This window comes from Rutidosis leptorrhynchoides, chromosome 6, assembly GCF_046630445.1.
Source record: "Rutidosis leptorrhynchoides isolate AG116_Rl617_1_P2 chromosome 6, CSIRO_AGI_Rlap_v1, whole genome shotgun sequence".
Taxonomy (NCBI): Eukaryota; Viridiplantae; Streptophyta; class Magnoliopsida; order Asterales; family Asteraceae; genus Rutidosis; species Rutidosis leptorrhynchoides.
The window spans coordinates 248861574-248871117 of record NC_092338.1 but is presented as its reverse complement, the minus strand read 5'-3'; the positions used below and the strand labels follow the sequence as shown (position 1 = coordinate 248871117).

Below are 9544 nucleotides of genomic sequence, written 5' to 3'. Positions count from 1 at the left end.
AGTGTAAATTAAATCCTAACCAAAGTACAAGGTGTTGGTGCAAGGTTTGGGGTATTATCTCTTGAGGTTTCATTGTTTTGGAGCTCCACTCATCATCATCATCTTCATCACTGACTACCTAGCTTGGAGAAGGTATAAACTCCTTTCTTACTTGTAGTTTGTAAGTATGTTTCACAACTTGATCCTAATTAGGATTTAACTTTAAAAGGTTAAAGATTAACAAGTTCAATCGGTAATATTTTCATGCTTCCGCTTTAATTTGATTCATAAAATGTTTTATACATTATGGAACTTGTTAAATCCCAACAATGTCTTATGACAGGGGCATTTATGACAAGTGTAATGAATACAAGGCCTCTGCCTATTCATGAGCCAGCATTCCATAATCTCGGCAGAATAACTGATGAAGTCATAGTATGCACCTCTAACCTTATCTGAATTAAAAATTTTATCGCATTTACTTTATCTATCTTATAAACTAGAAAATCCCAAAAATAAATATTCACTACTCCCTAACTATCTTAGGTTACAATATAGGTTTGATGTTACTGATATCTCAAAAATACGACTCTAGGTCATACTTCCCTTACTTATAAGGAGTAGTAAGATTTAGGCCCCGCTAAATATAAATTTAAAATAGTACCCTCTCCTACGAGTGGCTGATCCTGGCGAGCCGAGGCCTAACGACACCGCATAATTAAAACCGTCCGTTTCGGCCATATCAAGATACCTACTAGTTTTTGGCGCCGCTGCTGGGGAACTGGTATCAGTCAATACTGTTTTCAATCAAACTTATTCATAAGCATTTAGTGGTGTCTAAGAAAGACAATTATACACGGACTTTGTTATTGGATTATCTGAACAGTCGCCAATTTTATTGGGACCAAAAGGATCCTGCCTCTCCGTAGTCGGCCTGGCCACTTGGTTTGTTAAATAGTTTGTGCGGAACTTTGTTACCGAAATACCAGGGAATCAGTAGCCAGAACCAAAAGCATATTCCACCATAGGATAGTTAGTTAATTAGATTAGATTACTTTAGATTACCTTAGATTGCCTTAGATTAAATTCGATTACCTTAGAATTAGATTAGTTTAGTCTAGCTTATTATAATTTAGCTTATTTGAGAAAAATTAAAAATAAAAAGGCATACCTAGTGTATGACCCAAACCCGATCTAGACCAGGGCCGTTGTTATTCGTACCTGATCCAGACACAATAATCTCTAAAGCACGCAAAGAAGCACGAATCAGAAACCAAATGGCGTTACGCGTTACTTTAGCAGAAAACACCAAACCCTCGATTGAAGGTCGTGGAGGACCAATCAGATTTCTAGAGATTCAAGGACACTCGTTCGAGTTAAAACATTACATCATCCAGCTCATTCAAAATAGCTGTCAGTTTCATGGATTACTGAATGACGATCCTAATTCTCACCTTGATAAATTCATATCTCTTTCGAACTCCTACAAACAGCCAGGGATAGGACAAGATATAGTCCGGCTATACTTGTTCCCCTATTCTCTCACTCATCATGCTCAAACTTGGTTTGAAGGACTGGAAAAAGATTCCATCACGTCATGGACAGAGATGGCGACTAAATTCCTAACCAAATATTTCCCTCCTTCAAAACAAACCAAACTGAAGAATGACATCATTAACTTCAAACAAAGTTATGATGAATCTCTTTACACTGCATGGGAGTGTTTCAAAACCCTGCTGAAGAAATGCCCTAATCACCAGTTAGAACGGTCAGCCCAAATCTGTACCTTCTACAATGGTCTTACGGTAAATCATAGGACGACGATCGATGCAGCAGCTCAAGGGAATCTGATGAACCAAACTGCAGATGAAGCATGGGAATTGCTCGAGAACATGATGATGCATCATCATGACTGGAACAGTGGTGAAACAACTTCATCATCTGCCCCACTCTCTGCACTTAACAATCAAACGGAGGCCATCAAATCCCTCACGGATAAGATGGAATCTCTTGCAAAGCAACTTGGAGAATTGAAGACGCAACAGCAGCAGGTTAACCAAGCTCAGGCTTGTGTTAATTGTACCAACCCACAAACTACTGAAGACTATCAAGTTGAGTACAAAAACCCTGACGGTTCAGTCTGTTACGTTCAATACCCAGCTCGTCCAACAAATCCCGGATTCAATCAACCACCAAGGGTTAATCAATTTCAGCGAAGCAATCAACCTTTCCGCTATCGCTATCCACCTTATCCAACCCAACAATCTCAATTGACCTATAATCAACCACTTCCCCTCACTAGTCCCCCAGTTGAGGAGAATTCCCTACCACCCAGATTACAAAAGCAGCTAACCCCACTCTTGGAGCTGATAATCAGTTAATTCAGTTCATCCAAGGATAACAATAGTTAAATCAGAGAACTGTAACCAGACAAGATCAGACGGAGATACTAATGAGAAATAAATTGGCTCTGCTCAAAAGTTTAGAAACGCAGCTCGGATAGTTATCACAACGCCTTGAAACCCGACCGCAGGGAAGATTGCCAAGTAATACTATCCAGAATCCCCGCATAGAAGAAGTAGAAGAACCATCCAAGCTTGATTCCTTCAAACTAGATGGAAGATTCTTGGACACTATGTCCAAAGTTCCCAACCTGAATAGATACATCCGAAGGCTTCTATCTACAAAGGAGAGGATACCAGACTCTAACAAAATTCCACTGAGTGAAGAATGCTCTGCATTACTCAGAAACTCTCTACCACCTAAGCTAGGAGATACGGGCCGATTCGTTTTCCCATGTTTAATCTACCAATCTGGAACCATTCATGCGCTAGCGGATTTAGGAGCAAGTATTAACCTAATCCCCTACTCTCTCTACAAGAGATTAGAGTTAGGAGACTTGTCACCAACCAAAATGACAATCCAACTTGCCGATCATACAATTCGATATCCTAAGGGCATAGTTGAGAACGTCTTGGTGAAAGTCGACAAATTCTTGTATCCTACGGATTTCGTAGTAATGGATATTAAGGAAGATCTACACACACCAATAGTGTTAGGAAGACCTTTCATGAATACGGCTAGGACTGTCATTGATGTGTACAATCAAACCATGATCTTACGATCACATGGGGAGAGCGTTACCTTCAAAATTGACCGACCAACCAATCTTTCTGGACAGGCAGAGATGTTTGCTATTTCCACCAGACGGATGACTTCCGATGATGAGTCATTACCATCAGCCGATGATATCGAGATGGGTGTCGAATCACAGTCTGTAAACGACCAAGAAATGGAAGAAGAGGGTCCAAGCAAAGAAATAGAGGAAGAGGAGGAATCTGAAGAGGAAGTGGAAATGGAAGACGTAAAAGAAACTGCGATAACACCCGTTCCAAGCATTGAGCGTCATGAAGAAATAATGAGGCTTGAAATGGCAGATCACAGTTTAATCATTCGCTTCAAAAAGAAGAACGACAAGGCTGAGGTTAAGGATGAAATGTCCCGTTCATATTGATTATAAACGTTCCATATTAATTGATTTCGTTGCGAGGTTTTGACCTCTATATGAGACGTTTTTCCAAGACTGCATTCATTTTTAAAACAAACCATAACCTTTATTTTATTAATAAAGGTTTTAAAAACATTACGTAGATTATCAAATAATGATAATCTAAAATATAATGTTTACACACGACCATTACATAATGGTTTACAATCGAAATATATTACATCGACATATGTTTCTTGAATGCAGTTTTTACACAATATCATACAAACATGGACTTCAAATTTTGTCCTTATTTTAGTATGCAACAGTGGAAGCTCTTAGTATTCACCTGAGAATAAACATGCTTTAAACGTCAACAAAAATGTTGGTGAGTTATAGGTTTAACCTATATATATCAAATCGTAACAATAGACCACAAGATTTCATATTTCAATACACATCCCATACATAGAGATAAAAATCATTCATATGGTGAACACCTGGTAACCGACATTAACAAGATGCATATATAAGAATATCCCCATTATTCCGGGACACCCTTCGGATATGATATAAATTTCGAAGTACTAAAGCATCCGGTACTTTGGATAGGGTTTGTTAGGCCCAATATATCTATCTTTAGGATTCGCGTCAATTAGGGTGTCTGTTCCCTAATTCTTAGATTACCAGACTTAATAAAAAGGGGCATATTCGATTTCGATAATTTAACCATAGAATGCAGTTTCACGTACTTGTGTCTATTTTGTAAATCATTTATAAAACCTGCATGTATTCTAATCCTAAAAATATTAGATTTTAAAAGTGGGACTATAACTCACTTTCACAGATATTTCCTTCCCCGGAAATAAGATTTGGCCACGGATCGATTCACGAACCTATACAAATATGTACATATATATCAAAGTATGATCAAAATATAATTACAACCATTTTTATTATGTTTTAAAGATTTGAGTGTATTAAGTCAGCTATCCTCGTTAGTAACCTACAACTAGTTGTCCACAGTTAGATGTACAGAAATAAATCGATATATATTATCTTGAATTAATCCACGACCCAGTGTATACACATCTCAGGCTAGATCACAACTCAAAGTATATATATTTTTGGAATCAACCGCAACCCTGTATAGCTAACTCCAACATTACTGCATATAGAGTGTCTATGGTTGTTCCAAATATATATATACATGGGTCGATATGATATGTCAAAACATTTGCATACGTGTCTATGGTATCCCAAGATTACATAATATATTAGAATACATGTATAATACAATATAAGCTAGCTAGGATATGATTTGTATAGATTTGCTAAACATTTCCCGTAGCTAAAAAGATCAAAAATATCCAATTTTGTTTTACCCATAACATCTTCATTTTAAATCCGTTTTGAGTGGATCAAATTGCTATGGTTTCATATTGAACTCTAATTTAAGAATCCAAACAGAAAAAGTATAGGTTTATAGTCAAAAATTTAAGTTACAAGCCAATTACTAAAGAGGTATCTTGATGACCATTTTGAAAAACATACTTTCACTTTGAGTTTAACCAAGATTTTTGGATATAGTTTCATATTCATATTAAAAATAATTTTCCCAGAAAAAAAACTTTTAAATCAAAGTTTATCATAGTTTTTAATTATCCAAACCAAAACAGCCCCCGGTTTCACTACGACGGCGTATATCCGATTTTATGGTGTTCATCGTGTTTCCAGGTTTTAAATCATTAAGTTAGCATATCATATAGATATAGAACATGTGTTTAGTTGATTTTAAAATTCAAGTTATAAGGATTAACTTTTGTTTGCGAACAAGTTTAGAATTAACTAAACTATGTTCTAGTGATTACAAGTTTAAACCTTCGAATAAGATAGCTTTATATGTATGAATCGAATGATGTTATGAACATCATTACTACCTCAAGTTTTCTGGATAAAACTACTGGAAATGAGAAAAATGAATCTAGCTTTAAAGGATCCTTGGATGGCTTGAAAGTTCTTGAAGCAGAATCATGACACGAAAACAGTTCAAGTAAGATTTTCACTCGAAATAAGATTGTTATAGTTGTAGAAATTGATTCGAAGTTTGAATATGAATATTACGTTGAATTAGAAAGATAACCTACTGTAAATAACAAAGGTTCCTTGATCTTAGATGATTACTTGGAATGGATTAGAAAGCTTGGAAGTAGACTTGCAAACTTGGAAGTATTCTTGATTTTTATGAAACTATACTTATGGAATTTATGAAGAACACTTAGAACTTGAAGATGGAACTTGAGAGAGATCAATTAGATGAAGAAAATTGAAGAATGAAAGTGTTTGGAGGTGTTTTTGGTCGTTGGTATATGGATTAGATATAAAGGATATGTAATTTTGTTTTCATGTAAATAAGTCATGAATGATTACTAATATTTTTGTAATTTTATGAGATATTTCATGCTAGTTGCCAAATGATGGTTCTCACATGTGTTAGGTGACTCACATGGGCTGCTAAGAGCTGATCATTGGAGTGTATATACCAATAGTACATACATCTAAAAGATGTGTATTGTACGAGTACGGATACGGGTGCATACGAGTAGAATTATTGATGAACCTGAACGAGGATGTAATTGTAAGCATTTTTGTTAAGTACAAGTACTTTAATATGTGTCTTGAAGTCTTTCAAAAGTGTAAGAATACATATCAAAACACAACATGTATATACATTCTAATGGAGTCGTTAAGTCTTCGTTAGTCGTTACATGTAAGTGTTGTTTTGAAACCTTTAAGTTAACGATCTCAATTCATGTTGTTAACCCAATGTTTATTATATCAAATGAGATGTTAAATTATTATGTTATAATGATATTATGATGTATGAATATCTCTTAATATGATATATACATTAAAATATCGTTACAACGATAATCGTTACATATAAGTCTCGTTTCGTAATTCTTGAGTTAGTAGTCTTGTTTTTACATATGTAGTTCATTGTTAACGCACTTAATGATATATTTAAATATCATTTTATCATGTTAAATATAGTGTATCAATATCTTAATATGATACATATGTATTTAGTAGACGTTATCATAACGATAATCGTTATATATATCATTTCGAGTTTCTTAGTAATCTCATTTCTTATGTATATCACACATTGTTAATATACTTAGTGATATACTTACTCATCATAATATCATGTCAAACATATATATATATATGTCTATATATACCGCAACATGTAGTTTTCACAATTTTGTAACGTTCGTGAATCGCCGGTCAACTTGGGTGATCAATTGTCTATATGAAACTTATTTCATTTAATCAAGTCTTAACAAGTTTGATTGCTTAACACGTTGGAAACATTTAGTTATATAAATATCAATCTCAATTAATATATATAAACATGGAAAAGTTCGGGTCACTACAGTACCTACCCGTTAAATAAATTTCGTCCCGAAATTTTAAGCTGTTGAAGGTGTTGACGAATCTTCTGGAAATAGATGCGGGTATTTCTTCTTCATCTGATCTTCACACTCCCAGGTGAACTCGGGTCCTCTACGAGCATTCCATCGAACCTTAACAATCGGTATCTTGTTTTTCTTAAGTCTCTTAACCTCACGATCCATTATTTCGACGGGTTCTTCAATGAATTGAAGTTTTTCATTGATTTGGATTTCTTCCAACGGAATAGTGAGATCTTCTTTAGCAAAATATTTCTTCAAATTCGAGACGTGGAAAGTGTTATGTCCAGCCGCAAGTTGTTGAGGTAGTTCCAGTTAGTAAGCTACTGGTCCGACACGATCTATAATCTTGAATGGTCCAATGTACCTTGGATTTAGTTTTCCCCATTTACCAAATCGAACAACACCTTTCCAAGGTGAAACCTTAAGCATGACCATTTCTCCAATTTCAAACTCTATATCTTTTCTTTTACTGTCCGCGTAACTCTTTTGTCGACTCTGGGCGGTTTTCAATCGTTGTTGAATTTGGATGATTTTCTCGGTAGTTTCTTGTATTATCTCCGGACCCGGAATCTGTTTATCCCCCACTTCATTCCAACAAATCGGAGACCTGCACTTTCTACCATAAAGTGCCTCAAACGGAGCCATCTTAATACTAGAATGATAAATGTTGTTGTAGGAAAATTCTGCTAACGGTAGGTGTCGATCTCAACTGTTTCTGAAATCAATGACACATGCTCGTAGTATGTCTTCAAGCGTTTGTATCGTCCTTTCGCTCTGCCCATCAGTTTGTGGATGATAGGCAGTACTCATGTCTAGACGAGTCCCCAATGCTTGTTGCAATGTCTGCCAGAACCTTGAAACAAATCTACCATCCCTATCAGAGATAATAGAGACGGGTATTCCATGTATGGAGACAACCTCCTTCAAATACAATCGCGCCAACTTCTCCAGTTTGTCATCTTCTCTCATTGGCAGGAAGTGTGATGACTTGGTGAGACGATCAACTATTACCTAAATAGTATCATAACCACTTGCAGTCCTTGGCAATTTAGTAATGAAATCCATGGTAATGTTTTCCCATTTCCATTCTGGAATTTCAGGTTGTTGTAGTAGACCTGATGGTTTCTGATGTTCAGCTTTGACCTTAGAACACGTCAAACATTCTCCAACATATTTAGCAATATCGGCTTTCATACCCGGCCACCAAAAGTGTTTCTTGAGATCTTTATACATCTTCCCCTCTCCGGGATGTATTGAATATCTGGTTTTATGTGCTTCTTTAAGTACCATTTCTATCACATCTCCAAACCTTGGTACCCAAATTCTATTAACCCTATATCGAGTTCCGTCTTCCCGATTATTAATATGTTTCTCTGATCCTTTGGGTATCTCATTCTTCAACTTTCCTTCTTTTACAACCCCCTGTTGCGCCTCTTTATTTGAGTAGTAAGGTTAGTACGAATAATTATATTCATAGCTTTTAGCCGTATAGGTTCTCTGTCCTTTCTACTCAAAGCATCGGCTACCACATTCGCCTTCCTCGGGTGGTATCGAATCTCAAAATCATAATCATTCAACAGTTCAATCCACCTGCGTTGTCTCATATTCAGTTGCTTCTGATTAAATATATGTTGGAGACTTTTATGGTCGGTATATATAATACTTTTGACCCCATATAAATAATGCCTCCAAGTCTTTAATGCAAAAACAACAGCACCCAATTCCAAATCGTGAGTTGTATAATTTTGCTCGTGAATCTTCAATTGTCTAGACGCATAAGCAATCACCTTCGTTCGTTGCATTAATACACAATCGAGACCTTGCTTTGATGCGTCACAATAAATCACAAAATCATCATTCCCTTCAGGCAATGACAATATAGGTGCCGTAGTTAGCTTTTTCTTCAATAACTGAAACGCCTTCTCTTGTTCATCCTTCCATTCAAATTTCTTCCCTTTATGCATTAATGCAGTCAAGGGTTTTGCTATTTTGTAGAAATCTTGGATGAATCTTCTGTAGTAACCAGCCAATCCTAAAAATTGACGTATATGTTTCGGAGTTTTTGGGGTTTCCCACTGTTCAACGGTTTCGATCTTTGCTGGGTCCACCTGGATACCTTCTTTGTTCACTATTTGACAGAGGAATTGAACTTCTTCTAACTAAAATGCACACTTTGAAAACTTAGCGTACAGTTTTTCTTTCCTCAATACTTCTAGCACTTTTCTCAAATGTTCTTCGTGGTCTTGATCATTCTTTGAGTAAATAAGTATGTCATCGATGAAAACAATGATAAACTTGTCAAAATATGGTCCACACACTCGGTTCATAAGGTCCATGAACACAGCTGGTGCGTTAGTCAATCCAAACGGCATAACCATAAACTCGTAATGACCATAACGCGTCCTAAAAGCAGTTTTTGGAATATCATCCTCCTTTACTCGCATTTGATGATATCCAGAACGTAAATCGATTTTTGAATAAACCGACGAGCCTTGTAGTTGATCAAATAAGTCGTCAATTCTCGGCAGTGGATAACGGTTTTTGATGGTAAGTTTATTCAACTCTCTGTAGTCAATACACAACCTAAATGTACCATCCT

At 36.1% G+C, this 9544-nt stretch overlaps 1 non-coding gene across 1 annotated transcript; it reads right to left on the bottom strand.

The window, feature by feature from the left end:
- Positions 1-1634: 1634 nt before the first annotated feature.
- On the bottom strand, positions 1635-1741 carry LOC139856704 (small nucleolar RNA R71). The gene has a single exon (XR_011762167.1). It is a non-coding gene; the product is annotated as a small nucleolar RNA R71 (small nucleolar RNA).
- Positions 1742-9544: the final 7803 nt, after the last annotated feature.